The sequence below is a fragment of the Peromyscus maniculatus genome, chromosome X, assembly GCF_049852395.1.
Source record: "Peromyscus maniculatus bairdii isolate BWxNUB_F1_BW_parent chromosome X, HU_Pman_BW_mat_3.1, whole genome shotgun sequence".
Lineage (NCBI taxonomy): Eukaryota > Metazoa > Chordata > Mammalia > Rodentia > Cricetidae > Peromyscus > Peromyscus maniculatus.
Window position 1 is genome coordinate 75,284,687 of NC_134875.1, and position 18,611 is coordinate 75,303,297.

The 18,611-nt window shown below is 36.0% G+C and overlaps 1 protein-coding gene across 3 annotated transcripts in view; it reads left to right on the top strand.

Moving 5' to 3' along the window:
• The window catches only part of Rps6ka6 (ribosomal protein S6 kinase A6), a 185,737-nt gene that overhangs the window by 16,605 nt on the left and 150,521 nt on the right, over positions 1 to 18,611 (top strand). The gene's annotated exons all lie outside the window — the stretch shown is intronic.

Here is an 18,611-nt window from a genome sequence, read left to right on the forward strand (position 1 = left end):
AGGGCTTGAAGTGGCGTCAAAATGTCGGAGTGGAATTGTCCAAGGGGCAGCTGAGATACAGATTTGGAGCTGGTGTGATAGGATTGGACTTCAGATATAGATTTGGGAGTCATCCACATAGAAAGTTGAAGCTACAGCAGTGGGCAAGATCTTAAAGGAAGAGAATGTGGAGGGAAAATAACTCCAGGAATAACTCTTGGCCACACTAGTGCTCCATGCCTTTTTGGTATGTCAACCAGAGGCATGTACTTCTCTTCTGGAATATTACTCCCTGGTGGTAATTTGTTATTTATGACACTGAAATTAATATACCATGTCTTTCCTCCTTTAAAGCCAAGCCTCTCTGAATTCTCCTCAGCAAGTTCAGAGGCTTTTTGCTTCATTGTTATTGGTTACTAATAGGCTTGGGGATTTTTCTCTTCCATTTTTAGAAGAGAATGTCTATTTCTTCTTGCCAAACATAGATTCATGAACTGAGAAACTGAATGTTTCTCTCAGATATTTTCTTTACTAATTGAAATGCTGGTCTTTTCACCCACCTTGAACCATGTAACACAGAGCCTTGTTGATGTTGTATATTTTTCCTTCTTCTCAAAATCATTAGGAAAGACATAATTTGTCAAGACAATTTCCATTTGATATAAAGGCAAGAGTTTATTCCCAGCATTTTGCTGTTATTGCTACCTCCGCAATAGCTGAGATCACGGTATTACATGGCATTAGACCCTTAATAGTTAGAAATAAAAAACACCCTAGGCATCTACCTAAGAAACTATTTTTTATAAATGAGAAAAATAAGATTCAATAAAATGATATAAACCAATATTATTTCACAGTAGTTAAGAGTAATCTCTGTAATCAAACAGACTTGAACTCTAGATTTGACATTGATTAGCTGCTTGGAATTCAATTCTCAACATTGAGCAATTTTTCAACTTCTTTAAACTTTAAATCTATAATATGATGATTATACTAGCTTTTATTTTGTAATGATATTATAAATATTATAATATGCCTCCTAAAGTACTCCCTGCATATAATATAGCAAACAATATACATTTACTATTACTATGTTTATTCATATGCTGAGGAAGATGAACCACTTATTCAAGGCTATACCAGAATAAAATGACATAGAGATTAGAATTTATGGTAAAACTTCTCGTTTAGTGACAGTTCCTCTCTTTAAGAGACATGCAAATATTCAACACATGTGGAATGTCTAATTGATACATAGTACAATTGGAGAATGGATAATTCTTCATAAAATTGAAAAAAAATCACATAAAAATGACCAAATGTCCAAATTTCATAATTAGAATAGATTAAAATACATTTAAAGTTAGAAAAATTAGTACACAGGTAGGTGGATATTGTTTTTCAACATTTGAAGTTGGTTTGAATTTTTCTGCAATTTTTGTTGTCAACTTGGTACAAGTAAACAATGAACCAAGGGCATCCTGATATATTCAGTTTAAATGACTTTAGAGAAAATGATTTTCAATAACTCCATGATGTTAACATATTCCAGAAAGCACAGGGAAAGGTGGTTAGGGAGTTGGGCAGAAAGGGTAGAAACAGAGTAAAATAGCCCAGTGGGGAAAGCAGAATGGAAAAGACAGCAAACTGAGGGCAATGAGCAAGAAGGTAGGTTCCCCAAAATGACATTGAGGAGACTTCCGAGTGATGATTGTTTCATTTGCAAAGAAAGGAGCAAAGAAACAGAGATAGGACTGAGTCTTCCATTTTTCTCCCTGGCTTTCCAGTAATGGCCAAGTTCACTTACAGGATTCTCTTTTACAATTTGTTATTACATTTATTTATTAATTTTATGTGTACAGGTTAGAGAACAGCTTGCAAGAGTGAGTTCATCCTTCCAACATGTGGGTCCCAGAGATTGAACTTGGGCCATATTGCTTGATGGCAAGTGCTCTTACCCACTGAGACATCTCCCTAGCCCCCACCTAAAGGTCTCTTAATTTCTTCTAGCTGTGATTTATGCCAGTACAACGTCACCCTGAAAACAGGTTCAAATCAAACAGAAACAGTAGTTGCTACTCTCAGATTAACACTAATTCAGCTGGTTTGTCCGTGGCTTTTTTTTTTTTTTTTTTTTTACCAACTTTCAGACTTGTACTTCTATGGACCTTGCTTACCTCAAAAGCCAGCCTGCACATTAGCTTAGGACTGCACACACACACACACACACACACACACACACACACACACACACACCCTGCTGTCTTCTTTCCATGTGACATAGGAAAGTATTAGGACACTATCTAATGAAAAGGAAATTAAATTGGATGAAATAATAGCAATCACTGGCAGTAGAAATCAGACTATCTCATTCATTCATCGTGTTACTGGAAATTGCAGTTAGGGTGCCCATACTAGGGAAGCATTGTGCTACTGAGACCCCAAGCTCTTTTTATTTTTTGATATCACTTATTTTTTTAAAAAATTATGATTCCATTAACAAGGTGAAGGATAGTTTTCTTCCAATTTCAGGTTTTATCCTTTCTCCCTTCAATTGGTTGGCTTCCTCTTTCCCACTGCCCACAATTCTGTGTGAGTCTTTGATGGTTTTACCCATCACACCCAAGAAAATATTTGTAAAAAACTGAGACCTTTAAACCATGACAGGAGACAATAAAATTTCAGAAATGTAAAATTACTCCTTAAAGTAATTGATTTAATATATGAAGACTCTTACTACAACTTTGCATCTTTCACCAGCTGTGATTAAAGAGCTTGGAAAGTTTTGTCTGGATGTTTTATTGTATAATTTATGATTCATTCAATTAGCAACAATTTATTGAGTGCTCTCTATGTGCCAGGGTCTGTGCTAAGTAGGCACCATGCCATCTCAAAAGGAAAATTTCATGTGAATATTATTTTAAATGGAGACACTTGAGAACACATTTAGTTCTTTTCCTGTGATGTTCTACACAGTCCCTTTCAACATCTGGTTACCATTTCACACCTTCAGTCCTTGGCACAATATTTGCTACCACCTGGGCCTCATTATGCCAGTGCCATTCATCTGTTCCATTTTCATGGTGAATAGTGATGCTTCTAGTTGTTTTTATGAATGAGAAGCGTGCCTTAGAGCTGTGACCCTTTAAAACAGTTCCTTGTGTTGTGGTGACCCTCAACCATGAAATTATTTTGTTGCTAATTCATAACTAATTTTACTACTGTTATGAATCATAAAGTAAATATCTGGGATTTCTGATAGTCTTAGGTGACCCCTGTGAAACCACAGGTTGAGAACCACTGATCCCCAGGTACTGCTGAAAGGGATCAGTTTGGCACTGCATATAAGCAGAGTGCTAATACTATTTTCCCCTGTGTTTTAACCTTGTGCCACTATTTGCATGTTGTAGGGAATAAAAGCAAAGTACACTTTTTAAAAACATGTAAATCCAGGTCTTGGGGTACATTCTGTAACAAATACCCTGGATTTGGAATAAATTTTAAGAGATGAAACCATTGCAGAGAACATCAAATGAGAAAAGAAGAAATAATTTGCCCTCTGGTCCTCCCTCCAGGACTGAATATGAATTGAGACACTTCGATCTGTAACTCGGAAAGATTTAGTTACACTTAATGTTGTCCTCAGTATTTGCATACTGCAACTTCAGTTCTGATGCCTTTTGATTCCCTTCTTTAATTTTGCATTTTCATACCAGTCAAGTTGCTGAAAACTGTACTTTCTAGCCTAAGAATTTCAGACATACAATAGCTTCTCTGCTGCCAGTATTTGGGGGATGTATTGGAGCTGAGGGCATCCTCCTTGACTCAGTTTTTGCCTTCAGTTTTGTCCGTGTCCTATCTTCAGACTCCACTTCTATCCATGCCAGTTTGGATGACAAGTTACCAAGTTTTGCTTGCATGTTAGGACCCTGCTTTGGTATGTGTTTTTGTGCCAAGCTTGGATCAGGAAGCATTAAGCCCACTGCCTATTTTAACTCTGTCTATATCCTGTTCTCTCCATTTTAACAAGTGAACCAGTCTCTGACCTTAGTTTTACCCTTTGTGTCTTGAGCTCTTTATGCCACAGCAGTTGATTTCTTCTTCCCTATTATCCGAATATTGCCTATGAGTAAGACTTGCTCACCAGAATATTCTTTCTGCCTCACTGGCACACCAAATTGTCTGTGAGAACTAAGGAAATCAGGTACAATTTCTCCACAGCAGGCAGAAGACAGCAGCTCCTTAATTTTGAGGCCACGTCGGCCTCCCAGTTAGGAAGCTGACAACACTGATATAATGTGTACATAGACAGGGTTAAATTAGACATGGCCAAAGACTGAGGAGTTCTCACTTGTGATTGGTGAGGACAGAGATTCCTGGAGTCCTGCCACTCCCAGAAGGGTATAAATGGGCAGCACTGAATTAGAATCTTCACAGGTGGTAGAGAGAAGGCAGACAGAGTGGCCAGCACAGGCTTAGAAGCAGAAAGCAGCATTCAGGTAAGATTTCTTGTTGCTGTAGTATGTGGACTGTGAAATCATTAAGGATTTGTATGTGTATACACGTGTGCATGACTCTGTGTGTGTGTGTGGGGGGTGCGTGCCTGTGTGTGGGTGCGCGCGCGCGAGAGAGAGAGCGCGTGTGTGTGCGTACATGCATGCGTTTTGGTTCTGAGCACTCTGAGCTCCTTGAGCAAGACTCACTCAAATCGATTACTTCTTCCCTGAAGCTGAAGATTGCTCCAATTTTTTTTTATCCCCTGTCTCACACCTATCACTGATAGGTTATTTCTGAAAAGTTGTTGGTATTTGTTAAAAGGTAGAGCTTTTTCCTGAGAAAAACTGGGCCTCTCCAGGATAGCCTAGAGCTGATGAAGAATAACTATATTCAGCTGCGTCCATTAAAGAGGAAGCTGGCAAGAGAAGGGAGGGTTAGGGCTCTTGCTCCCAAGCCAGATATGGCTTGGAGGGAGCAACCAGGGAATTGAAAAACCTTTGCCAAAGCTGAGGAGGCCTTCAGGGTGATACCAGAAGGCTTAGCATGAAAGCTGTTTGGATAATCATCCCTCACACTTTCGCAGTGCTCTCTGCTTTGCAAAGTGCCTCCAGGTCTGTGATTTCATGAGGTTCTTCCAGCACCTCTGCAAGGTGGTTAAATCTGGTGCTAGAGGTAAAGGAACTTGCAAGGTCACAAAGCAAGTAGGTGACAGAGCCACGTGGAACTCCAAAACCAGGGTTCCTGCTTCTTGGTCCTGTGCCCTTGAAATGCAGCAGGTTGGCATCCTCTGGATGAATGTGAAGGGCTAGTTTCTCTGTGGTGAGTAGCTTTGCAAGTGTTCTCACAACAGGCATAGAAAACTCAGAGTGAAAAACTACCTTGTCACTGATTTTTCCTGGGGACTTCTAAGCCTGGCTAAAGTGACTCAGTATAACTAAACAACTTTTCAGAATTCAAATTTCCCTTCTGTAGTAGTCAGCCTCTTCTTTTACAAGCACAGAATTGGTACTTTGTGTTTTTAATCAGTGTTGGGGATCAAACCCAGGGCCTCCTCATGCCAGGCAACTGCTCTATTATTGAGTGACCCTAGTCCAAGTTGCTGATTTCTCAAATAAGACTATGTCCATTTTTGTTGTTTTTTGCTGGTGACCCCACTAAACTTGTAGTTTTTTCTGCTGCAAAGTATTGTCAGTAAACAGTGAGTCTCATAGCTAGTGAGGACCACAAGACTCACTTCTCTTTACAGACAGCCGCTGGTGCTCTGGTTACTTTTTCTAGACAGCATCAGGATTGGCACCCCCAAACTTGGTGACTCAGATTGAGCAGATAACCTCTTCAAATTATTTTTTAAGTTCTACTCTGATTGTTAAGATGAGCTTTAAAAATGGGCATTTTCTCTTTCCATGTCAATTAGCTCAAAAAAGACCAATGTGACTGATCTCCATAGATCTGAAATTTCAGGCACTTTGTTGGAGCATAAAGAGTGAGGAAAGCATGTCACCAACTAAGTCTCTGTAGCTGAGGCATATATGTGGAGACACATAGCATCCCATTTTCCTTCTGGAACCACCCCTACTTTGCCTCAAGGCAAAGCAGCCAAGAACAACCTTCATGGGTACACTATCAGGCTGACCTATAAATAACTACTTTCACTCTCAGATTTGTTTTGTTATCCCCCAAACCCCAAACTTGAAACACTGCAGACATGGGATGATTTTCCTTAATTCTTCAAGTTGCTAGGGGTGAACTTGTTATCCGGCAAGTTATTGAACACAGGTGTCTGAGGGCAGATTCTATCCAATCCAAATCTTCCTACTCTTTACTTGTAAAAGGGCACCCTAATCTACATACATATACAGTAGTGGTTTTGTTTATTTGGAGTCAAGTAAATTGCAAATTGCCTTTGAACTAGGTACAACAACAATACTTGTAACATAGGACGCAAAAAAGATTGCCAGGAGTTCAATACCAACCTGGGCTACATAGTGAGATCCAGCCTCAAAAGTAAAAACACTTTGGAAACTTCCATAACTTTGATTTGTTCTAGCTCCTGAGAGATGTCATTATTGTTGAAAACTAAATGAAAGCATAAAAGTAGAGTACCAGAGAGCACAAAAAGTACATCATGTGCAATCAGTAAGTGACATACATGTTGGAGAAATTTCATTACAATACTTCACTTAGGTCTCAGGATTCAGTAAATGAAATTAATTCAATAAATGTATTAATTAATAATTTAATATTTGCTTCATCAAAATGGAAATCATATAGCCAAATTTTACAAATAGGTACAGGGACTATGCAAAACAATCAGTATATTGAAGACCTTAAAATTTTGAAAGCTCATATTTCAGAAGTAGATTTTTAACTGTTTCTTGTCCACAGTACCATCTCTGGCCTGCAATTTCTTCCTCTAAGAAGCTTTTATGCTTTCCTTTAATTACAAATTTGCCAATATTCTTCAAGTGTGTCCAATAACCCCCCCCTATTTCATCTAGTATCATACATACAGAAAAGTGTGTTACAATTGTGTCTGGATTTTATAGTGTTTTAAATGAAATTAGTATTGTTTTAAATTGTGTTGACATTTTATTTTGCTTGGTGGCTGTGATTTATTTATGTTATTTATTTGTTTATTCTATTCTTTGTTTCTTGATACAGTGTCTTAAGTAGCTCTGGCTGGCTACAAAATTGCTGTGTAGCCAGTCTGGCCTTAAACTCTTGATTCTCCTGTTTCTACTTCCCAAGTACTGGGATTATAAGCAAGCAATACTACATCTGCTTTATGTAGTATTGGGTATCAAAGATAAGGCTTTGTTTATTCTAGGTAAATAGTCTATCTACTGACCCATATATCCAGCATGGTGTTTTCATTTTTGATTTTTGGGTTTTTTTTTCTTTGCAGCCACCATTCACTTCTGTCAGGAAGTTCATGATCAGCAAGAATATTTTCAATGACATCTCATAAATGTAGTTGTATATTGTTGTTAAGGCAGGTCCCATCATATATTTACCTTTTGAAACTAAATTAGTATATTTTGTCTTTGTTTCTTTAAAAGAATTATATGGTAACGTTTTTGTCCTTCCTTTCAAACCAGTATCAATCCAAATTGCTTCCCTTTCCAGTTTTGTCATCTGACAACTTTAAAAGGACTCCTTTTCTGTTTTCAGTTGTGACCCTGATCACAACATGAATAAAGAAAGAACAACTTATAAAGCTTCCTTGTTGTTAACAATTAGGTGAGAATAATTTGTCTCCTAACTATAAATCCTATTTAGTCTCTTAACCATAGGGACATTGTATTTTGTTCAATTCAAATATTCTAGCTACAAGGCATTCTAGGATTATTTTATTATCCTAGGATCCTCTAGGATTATTTACACTTCCAAACAGAAATAAGGTTAGTGTGGCCTGACTTGTGTGTCTGCACCCATGCTATCTTGTTGAAGATTAAATGGTCTCTGTCTTGCCAGTTTACATTATCTGGAGTTAACAAAAATAAATCACATGCCCCTAGTGTTCAGAATATCTTTACTTACTAACCATCCTCCAAAATAGAATTCAGAGTTGAAATGACAGAACTCCTGTTTCAGAATCAAACATTTTAAATACAAAACTTACCCACAGGTCAGTACAACAGACAGAAGTGTTGAGAGAATATGATGTTGATCTGTTAGGAGAGAAGGTTGACAAGAGGAAAAAGAACATTAGTCTCCCAGTTTTCCTATCCCTTTCAAGAGTAAACTTTTTCCTTTCTGGGAGTATGTGTTAGAGACAAGGTAAAAATTTAAAAAACACATATTCATAAAATTGATTCAGCCTTGAAAAACAGAGGAAGCCAAATGACTTAGGGCAACTATAGTGTAATCAAAACAGAATAACTCAACATCAAGACTTGGAATCAAATCTGAGCTAACACATACTAGCTAGGTGACCTTGGACAAATCATTTATTATTCATGGGACCTACATCCTAAGTTTTGTTTTTATAAACACAGATAGTATCTAGTGAATTGTGTTGTGATGGTTAAGTCAAGATATGCCCTAAACTCTCAAAGCATTCTTTAAAAAGGTGTAAAAATGAAGAGGAATTGCTCAACAGGGATTCACTTACTACTGTTCTATTTTTTGAGCCTTTTCAAATGAATCTTAATTTGTAACATTTCCTAAATTAAAGATGTGCATGTGAACCCAATAGTTTATCAGATTCTCCTTATCTTCCAAAGTTATGTCGACATTATTAATAAGGTAATACTGAACATTTGAATACAAATATGCACACATATACATACATTTTATCATACAATAGCAAAGTATTATGTTATATTCCTATAATATGAATTTCTTATCATTAATTTGGGTTAGAAAAATCAATATTTCTTATATGTCAAATTGGAAAGAAATCATATAGCCAAATTTTACAAATAGGAACAGGGACTATGCAAAACAATCTATTGAAGTGTGGGAATTAAACTAGTGTAGTATTATTAGTTAATTTTAACTCAGTCTTTACATTTTGGGATATATATGTATACATATATTAATGCCCAGATTGATACATTAATACAACCAGCTTATTAATTTGGGGAACCCACATGCAAAGTTTATGGACAGCACACAAAATTTAAAGATCATTATTTTGGAAGACTATATGTAGAGACAATTTCTTTTAGATAGTCTTCATGCTTTAAATCAAATGCCTCCATTCCTCTCATGAGCCTACCATTCCCCTTGAACTATTTATTTCTATCAATATCATTCTCCTAGTAACCCAAACAGGGAACTTGGAAGTCATCTTTAACTTTCTTTTCTTATCCATCAAGTAAAATTAGTTGCCAGGTCTATTTCTGAAACAGTTTTCATATTTGCTTATTATTTTCTAATTCTACTGCTAACCATACTAGTTCATATTTCAGTTTGATTTTTAAAAATAAAAGACTTGTTGCAGTGTTTTAATAGCCTCCTATCTTTCTCTAGTCTCTTGCTCCATTGTTATTTGTGTGCCTGCATGTCTCAGCCCTACTATTAGTGTAAGGGCTACTTCAAGCAAAAAGGCATGGCTGGCATCTTTAATGTATTCATTATGGCGCATTGCATGTGATAGGCATCCAATTGTTCCTAAGTAGATAAAATTAGATTGGGCTTTGAATTTATGTTCAGAACTTAGAATTAGTGGGTTTTTGGAACTCATAAAATCTCCCCAGTTCATACAGTCAAATAATATTAAAGTGATACTGGCCATCAACAAAAAGTAGTCCTTCTACTTAAGTTCTTTTTCAGATATTTGCTTATTCTGATTAGCTACTCTTCAAAAGGTCACATTATCTGAGAAAAAGATATGTGTATTTTCAATGAAATACCACTCCACTTTTCTGAGATATATGCACCTTAGTTTTATTCCAGTCTATCTTTTATTATTAGCTTCTTATGATTACCTGTATAGGTAGTATAAACTCATTATGTTTATAAAATAATCAGGTCTTTCCTTCTTTCTACTTGTTAAAACTTTCCAATAGATATAGGTAGTGAATAAATGTGATCCTAAGCCTGACATGACTTAGGATTCTCAGAAGGAAAAACTATAAATTCAGTGCGGTGTCATGAAGCTGTGCTTTGGGAAGAAAATGGAAGGAAGGTAAGATCTAGCCAGTTCTCTCATTCCTGAACAATTACATCCTTTTATTTTTTGCATAACCTTCAGAAATAGTATATACCAAGTAATCTCAATATAGACAAATTTCTGAATGGATAAATACTTCTATTCTCTTCCCCCATTTATTAACACGTTACAAATACAGTAAGTGAATTTTGCCAAAGACTTGTAAAAATAGTTTTCTCCTTCTCCTTTTCATTCCTAGCTGTTATTATTACACATGAGTCCCCCTTAAACATATAATCCTTCCAAATACTAATTATTGAAATTTGCTTCTTTACACGTTATCCCTCTAGCACTCTACCACCAGCTCTGCTATTTCTCTCTGAGGACTCCACGTCAATTCCAACTCGCTTTCTATTATATTTGAAAAGTATAAATACAAGTCTTTCTCTTGCTGTAAATCTCTCCTGTTTGCAGCACACATACTTTATTTTTAGCTTTATTTTAAACCCCAGGTTCCTTCCCTTTGTTTATTTGAGATAGTTTCAGTACCAGAGAAACTGAACATCCATTGCTAATATTGGCAGCAGTAGCTGCTCCTTGTTTCAGACTGATTATAGCCAACTCCTTTAGGCCTGCATGACAAAGAGGCTGCTGACATCACCATTGATTGCTCTGTTTCTCCCACGCCAAAGCAATCTGTTAAATCAGTACAAAATTGATTTTTGCAACTTGAAGCTACAAGGATACAATTGGTTTCTAAGCTGCCACATCAATCAGATATTTTTAAAAAATCGTTAGTGAGCCTGTGTATAATGCATGGGTGTTCCCACCCACGTGATTGAATGATGTGCTCCCTCTTTGTATGCATATTTTCCCTTGATAAATTGCAGGAAATTGTATCATACTGTATGGGCTACTTTATATAGGTTATTTGATATGAGTCATGTCAGAACAGTTACTGGAGCAAGTTTTGAGGCAATATACTACTACTGAAGAGGGTAGGTTCTCTTGTTTATTTTAACTTGAGAAGATCCCAGAGGCATTTTCTTGACCAGCTTCTAATTTGTGGAAATTAAGTTTGGTGTTCGATCTGCTGCATTTAGTAGTCCTGTTGAGTAAGGCTTTATTCTCTAGAGGTGTTAAGGTTTCTACAGTTGTCTCCATTCCCTACTTCTACTGAAGCTTATTATTATAATAAGTTGTCTGAGCCTTGACTTTTAAAGGAACTTAACCACAAAATTAGGATATTTCATTTTTGTTTGTTTTTGTTGCACAAAGATATCTGGACAAATTTCTGCAACTATCATGTTTGTTAAGCTACATGCTAAGATACAGAGAATCCCAGTGACTTTATAGTTTTAAGAATAGGATACTTGTTTCTTTTTGGTGCTGAGATGTTATGATATTTTCTCATAACAGAAAATAGTAATAAATTGCTTGGTAGGGATTTTCTATTATGTGTATATAGGGAGAATTAGAAATACACATATGATATTTAAACTTCAAATATCATAAAGTAAACTTCAAAAAGTCAGATAGTTGCCGGGCGGTGGTGGCGCACGCCTTTAATCCCAGCACTCGGGAGGCAGAGCCAGGCGGATCTCTGTGAGTTCGAGGCCAGCCTGGGCTACCAAGTGAGTTCCAGGAAAAGGCGCAAAGCTACACAGAGAAACCCTGTCTCGAAAAACCAAAAAAAAAAAAAAAGTCAGATAGTGAAGTTAGTTTATTCAGAATTTGAATCTCCAAATATTATAAGAACAGACATGTTTCTGTGGCTGATTTTGGAAAACAAATAAAAAGAATCAATGAAAGATGTTCTGAAAGTGGTCCAATTTATAATCATTCATAGAGGCTTGCTAGCAATTTCTGAATGGGCTTTTAATAGCAGAGTCTAATATGTAAGACTACTAACACTAGTGTTATTTTAAGATCAACTGTTTTCTATTTAAAAGTATTTTTTAATTGAAATAGAATTATGTCAATTTTCTGTCCTCCATTTTTTCACTCCAGCCCTTTTCAGATACCATTCTTCCAACCTTTCCCATTTCCCCCTCAACTCTCAAGTCAAGAGCCTCTTCTTCTATGATTATTGTTACAAACATGTATACCTAGATATGTGTGTGTATGTTCATGTTCATGCACACACATGCACGAATGCACATATTATATACAAATTCAACCGGATGACTCATTTTTTTGTATTCTTGCTCTTTCAATCATTCTGCCCCCTCTTCCACAATATTCCCTGATCCCAAGATATGGGAGCTGTGATCTAGATGTATCCATTGGGGTTGGGATCCTCATTGTGCCTAGTTGTGGTTTTCTGTGCTGGTCTCCATTTGTTGTACAGAGAGGCTTTGTTGATGAAGGGTAGTAGCTACACTTATCTGTAGGTATAAGGATAACACTTATAATGTAGCAAGGAATTATTCTAGTCTAGTAAAGTGGTGGTAGTTGAGTTGTTTCTGAGGTTCATGACCTCACTATACCTGGGAAGCTAGCTAGCTTTCTAGTACTGAACATAACTTCCCTTTTGTTGAGTGGGTCTTAAGTCCAATTAGACAGCTGTTGTTTACCACCAACATGTGTGTGCCACTTATTGCAACTTTACTAATATTTTGCCATACTGGTCATTGTTGTGGTTCAAAGGTGTTACAACTAGGTTGGACTCTTTGTTTTCTTCCCTTAGCAGCTTGCATCTATTTTCTGGAATCATGGAGCTAGGTCACAGCAAAGAGGCTTCCAGGTCAGATCAGCTCAAATTATCTGACTCCTGTGTCCTAAGTGTGTGATATCTTAAGCAACAGGGCCTCACCTTCAATCCTTGAGAGGCTATATCAATAGTTTATACTGTTTGGGGAATCATCTGGATAGAGTACACTGTTGAATCATTTGAATGGAGGTTTCTTGTGCCTGCTAATAGGGATTTTGTTAGTCTATGTTTCTTGTTAGAAGCATTGTCAGCCCAAGTGACTTAAATTCCTTTAAGATGTGTGTGTGTATGCATACATGCACATGTACATATACACAATACATACATGTATACACATGTACATGTATATATGCAAATATGTGTACATATATAGTTTTATATATTGTGTGTAATTTAGGCAAATATCAAATACTACAATTCCTTGAGGCTTTAAAGAATAACCCTGTTATTTATTCCTGTCCCTCCTCCTTCAGTGCTGACCTCCCTCCTCCTTCCCAGTTGGAGCCCCCTCCCATTTTTCTGCTTCCCAATTCATATCTTTTGTATATTACTAATTATCCCCTCAACTACCACCATCATTGGTCCCCTGTATACTTTACTGGTTTCTGTGCTTGCTTCATGTTTTATACTCCCATCTGCAGATTTGGAGCAAGGAACTACAGATAAGAAAGAACACATGACATTTGTCTCTCCATGTCACCTTAGTCAATATAATCTTTGCTAGGGCCATCTATTTACCTAAAAAATTCATGATTTCATTTTTCTTTACAAATTAATAATATTGTATTGTGTGCATAATACCATTTTCATTATCCATTCATCTATTGAGAGACATTTAGGTCATTTACATTTCCTGGCTATTGTGAATAAGGCTGCAATAAACATTTCTGACCAATGTGGGGCGTTTACCCCCCCCCCCAGCTCCCCAGAGTTTTCTTGAGTGCGATCAGCAGGAAATATTAGATAGAAGGATTTATAGCGGAGCATCTTGCGGAGATAAACAGATAGAAAATAAAGGATAGCCTCGAGAGGGCCTGGAACCTATTCCAACGTGCCCGGACTGTCTCTGGTCCAGGGTTTTTATAGAGACGCCAAGGGGTGGAGCAAAAGACCTCCTCCCCCAGCACAGCCAAGTGCAGGCCATCTCAGACACCTGCACTCAGGCCCGTGGTCCTGATCATCCTCTATTCGGACCTGCTGGGTAAAGCCACGAGGAACCCCAGAACGGGCTCCCACAGACCAAGTATCTGTGGAGTAGAGTGCTGATTCCTGAATATGCTGATGAGTAGTATAGATGGATCATATGTTACAGTTATATTTAGCTTTTTGAGGGTTCTTCACACTAATGTTCTGAGTGGATGAGCCAGTTTTTAATCCCACCAATAGTTAATGAAAGATCGTTTTTACCCACATCTTCTCCAGCATTTGTTGTCAGCTGTTTTGTTGATCTTTGCCATTCTGCCTGAGGTAAGATGAAGTCTCAGAATTGTGTTGATTTACATTTCCCTAATTACTAGGGAAAATGAACACTGTTTTGAGAAACTCAAAAGATAGGCACTACCCTAAAATGAAAAGATGAAAAAAATGTATTGCGAGTAAAAATTGCCATCCTACTATCTGGCAAAAAGACTTCAAACTAATCAAAAGAGACAATTAATCAGTAAAATATCACAATACTTAACATATTTGCACCAAACTCTAGTGCATCCAACTTCATAAAACCCATGCTAATGAAATTAAATTCACAGACTAAAACAAACCCGATAATAATCAGTGATTTCAACACCCCACTTTCTCTGATAGGTAATCTGTGAAAAAAAATAAAGAAACCTCAGAATTAAATGATATTTTCCCCCAAATGGACCTAGCAGATATATACATAAGATTGCACACAAACACCATAGAAATAAATTCTATTCAACAACATAGGAAAGTTTCTCTAAAATTGACTACATGCTGGGACACAAAAGTTTTAACAGATAAAAAAGTAGCAATTCCATGCATCCTATCTGACCATTGTCCAAAAAAATATTAAATCAACAGTAAAATAATCTCTAGTGAGACTATAAACTCACAGATATTAAACAGCTAATCACTGAATGATGAATGAGTCAAAGAAGTAAAAATATTCATGGAACTAAATGAAAATAAAAATGCAATACAACAATACAATAAAACTTCTGGGGTACATTAAAAGCAGTTCAAGGAGAGAAGTTTATAGTCCTAAATGCCTACATTAAAAAATCAGAAAGAACACAAAAAAAAGACTTAATTATGCATCTCAAGAATTTGGAAAAGCATGTACAAACCAAACCTAGTGGATGGTAAGAAACAGTAAAACTCAACCCCAAAACTGATGAAATAGAAATGAGTAAAACAATGCAAAGAATCGAGGAATGTAAGGTCTGGTTCTTTGAAAAGATAAATAAGATCAACAGAGCCCTGGCCCATCTAACTGAAAGAAAGAAAGAGATGATCAAATTAACATAATTAGAAATAAGCAGAGAAACATTACAATAGACACCAAAGAAATGTAGAGTATTATAAGGGAACAGTTAACTCTATTAAGTTGTAAAATCTAAAAGAAATGGATGGATTTCTTGATTTATCCAAACTAACACACACACACACACACACACACACACACACACACACACACACACATGAACACAAATTCGTAGGAATAGGAAAGGTGATAAAAGGGCAAAGGTTTAAGAAATGGTGACGGGATGAGTATTACCCAACTACATTATGTATAGGTATGAAAATGGCACAATGAAATCTATTACCTTTTATAAACAATATACACTTAGAAAAACAATATATTATATGCTAGCTATTTTCATTTAACCTATAGCTGGTAATTATTATTATTATTCCTATTTGCAGCAAGCAGAAGTAAAGCTTACAGATGTGAAGTTACTCACTGACAGTCACAAATTTCAGTGAATTATGGATATTTTTCAAAAATTTTATGTGTTTAGGTACTTTCCCTATATGTATGTTTTGCACTACATGAGTTCCTGGTGTCTACAGAGTCAGAAAAGTATATAGGCTTCTCTGGAACTGGAGTTTCAAATGGCTGCTAGCTGTCAAGTGGGTTCTGGAAATCAAACCCAAGTCCCCTGGTAGAGCAATCAGTGTTCTTAACCACTGAACTGAGCCATCTCTCCATCCCAATCTCCAAGTGTAGATTTGTTGTTGAGTCCTGTCTTTTTCTGAATTTTTTATGAGAATGGAAAAATTTACTTCTAGTAGGATCCAAATACAAACAGCAAAAAATAAATTATTTCTTAAAATGATGCATTATTACTTTGCATTTAGCCATAAATGGGAAAGTTATTGGATTTTATTTGTGCTATTGTTTAAGAAATTAAAACATAAAAAAATCAGCCCCTCAGATTGATATGGTATAAAATCTTTAAAATATGGAATCACTTGTCCTATATTATTGCAATGATTTGTTTCTTTAGTAGAAAAATCCTGATAAGATGAAATAGTATCTTTAAATGCCACCTGTTGTTACCAGGACAAGATCTGTATCCAGATTTCTAAACCCTTAGTAGTTTTCAAATTGATGCTTGATAACTTTATTTCTCTTTTTGCCAAAGGAATATACTTAGTACTTGTTTTGTAGAAAAGTTTTTAAAATATATTTATTATAAGACAACTGTAGTACAACAAAGTGAAATGGTCTTGGAAACTGATGGTCAGGTTCAGGTTTCATGTGCAAGCTCTGTCCCTGTGAACTTAGGCACACTTCCTAGTCTATGGGAAACCAATCTTACATGAGTATTTGTGATGACTAGCAGAGATGATTTTTTAACACACTTAGCAGTTTATGAAAGTATTGTTTAAAACTGAGATAATGCATTTAGTAGCCACATCTGAATATGTCACTGTGTAGAGGTTTTATTAACGAACAAATTCTTTGTCACTTGGCCAGACTTTATTGATTTCTTGTTAAAGTTCTTTCTCAGCTCCTATTATAATTATGATCAAGCATAGTCATAGAGTTATCAGCTCTATTAGAAGCTGATTACTGGGGAAACAGATATGGTGAGGTCTTGCCTTTTGTTTTAAATAGACTCTTTGTGTCTCATATACCAATTTCTCTTAATTGGATGGTTAAATCTTGGGACTGTTTATTTTAGCCCAATGCATTTTAAGAATTACCACATTTATTTTAAGCTAAATATATGCCTCTATTATTCTATATTTTGAAAACAAAACATCTTTTAGTTTTTCTAAAAGATACAGTATTTTATCAATTCAAAATAATAGTGATTTACTCTTCTCTTTTTTAAACTTAACTTTTCAAATTAGCATACAAAATGATGGGCTTCCTGGTATCATTTTCATATATTTGTCAATACTTTGTTCTGATTCATCTCCCTCCCACTGAGTCCCCCTTTATGCCTTCTCACTTGTAACCTTTCTCCCCACAAATAATCCTCTCTTCTTTCTTCATTTCACATGAATTATATTATTTTGTCTTTCCATCTACACCCCTCCCTTAACGTCTCTTCTTTCAACCTCATAGTCCCTTTCTACTTGCATGGCCTACCCCAACCCCAACACACACACACTTAAATCTTGGGTCCACATAGAATCAGAAACATGTGGTATTTGTCTTTCTGAGCCTGGCTAATTTCATTTAATATAATGATCACTAATTCCACTCATTTTAATGAAAATATCTTGATTTCCTTTTTCCTTGTGCTGCTAAAAAAAACACATTGTTTATGTGCACCATGATTTTTTTTATCTATCTGCTGATGGACATCTAGGCTTATTCTATTTCTTAACTATTATGAGTAGTGCATCAGTAACCATGGATGTGCAAGTATCTCTGTCATATGTTGACTTACAGTCCATTTGGTATATACCAAGATAGATTCCTGGGTTCCAAAATTAATAAAGAAAAATTAACAGTATTCATATATCAATAAAAACATATTGTAAATGAAATTAAGGAGATAATTCCATTCACAATAGCTACCTAAAGAATAAAATACCTGGAATAAATCTAACTAAGGAAACAAAAGAGTTCTACAAGGTAAACTTAAATGCAACAAAGAAAGACATTAAAGCAGTCACTAGAAAAATCTAAAGATCTCCCTTGCTCACAGATCTGAAAATGACTGTCTTACCAACAGCAATATACAGATTCAATAAGATCCCAATAAAAATTCCAAGTCTATTCTTCACAGTCAGAAAAAAATCTAATTTATATGAAAGCACAAAAGACCAAGACTTGTCAAAGCAATCATGAACAAAAAGAGTGTAGCAGAAGATACACTGTACTTGATTTCAAGTTATACTACTGAGTTATTCTAACAAAATAGCATGTGCCTGACATAAAAACAGACACACAGATCAATGTAAAACTAGATCTATATTTCACCCAGTACAAAACTTAACTCCAAATAGTTCAAAGACCTCAGCATAATACATGATAATCTGAAACTACTAGAGTAAAAAGTGAAATACAAATCAAAACAAAACAAGTAGGGACAATTCAGAATAGGACTTTGGTGGCATAGGAAATAAGCCTTACAATTGAAAAATGTAGTATAATGAAACTAAAAAGCTTCTGTACAGCAAAGGAAATTCAACCCAGTAAAGAGACAGCCCACAGAATGGGAGAAAATTGTGGCCATCTATACATTTGACAGAAGATTAGTGTCTAGAATATAGGAAGAACTCAAACGAGTAAACTTCCAAGAAAACAAGCGATCCAATTAATATATAGGCTATGGAACTCTCATGGTTAGCTTTAATTGTCAACTTGACACAACCTAGAATCACCTGGGAATAAGA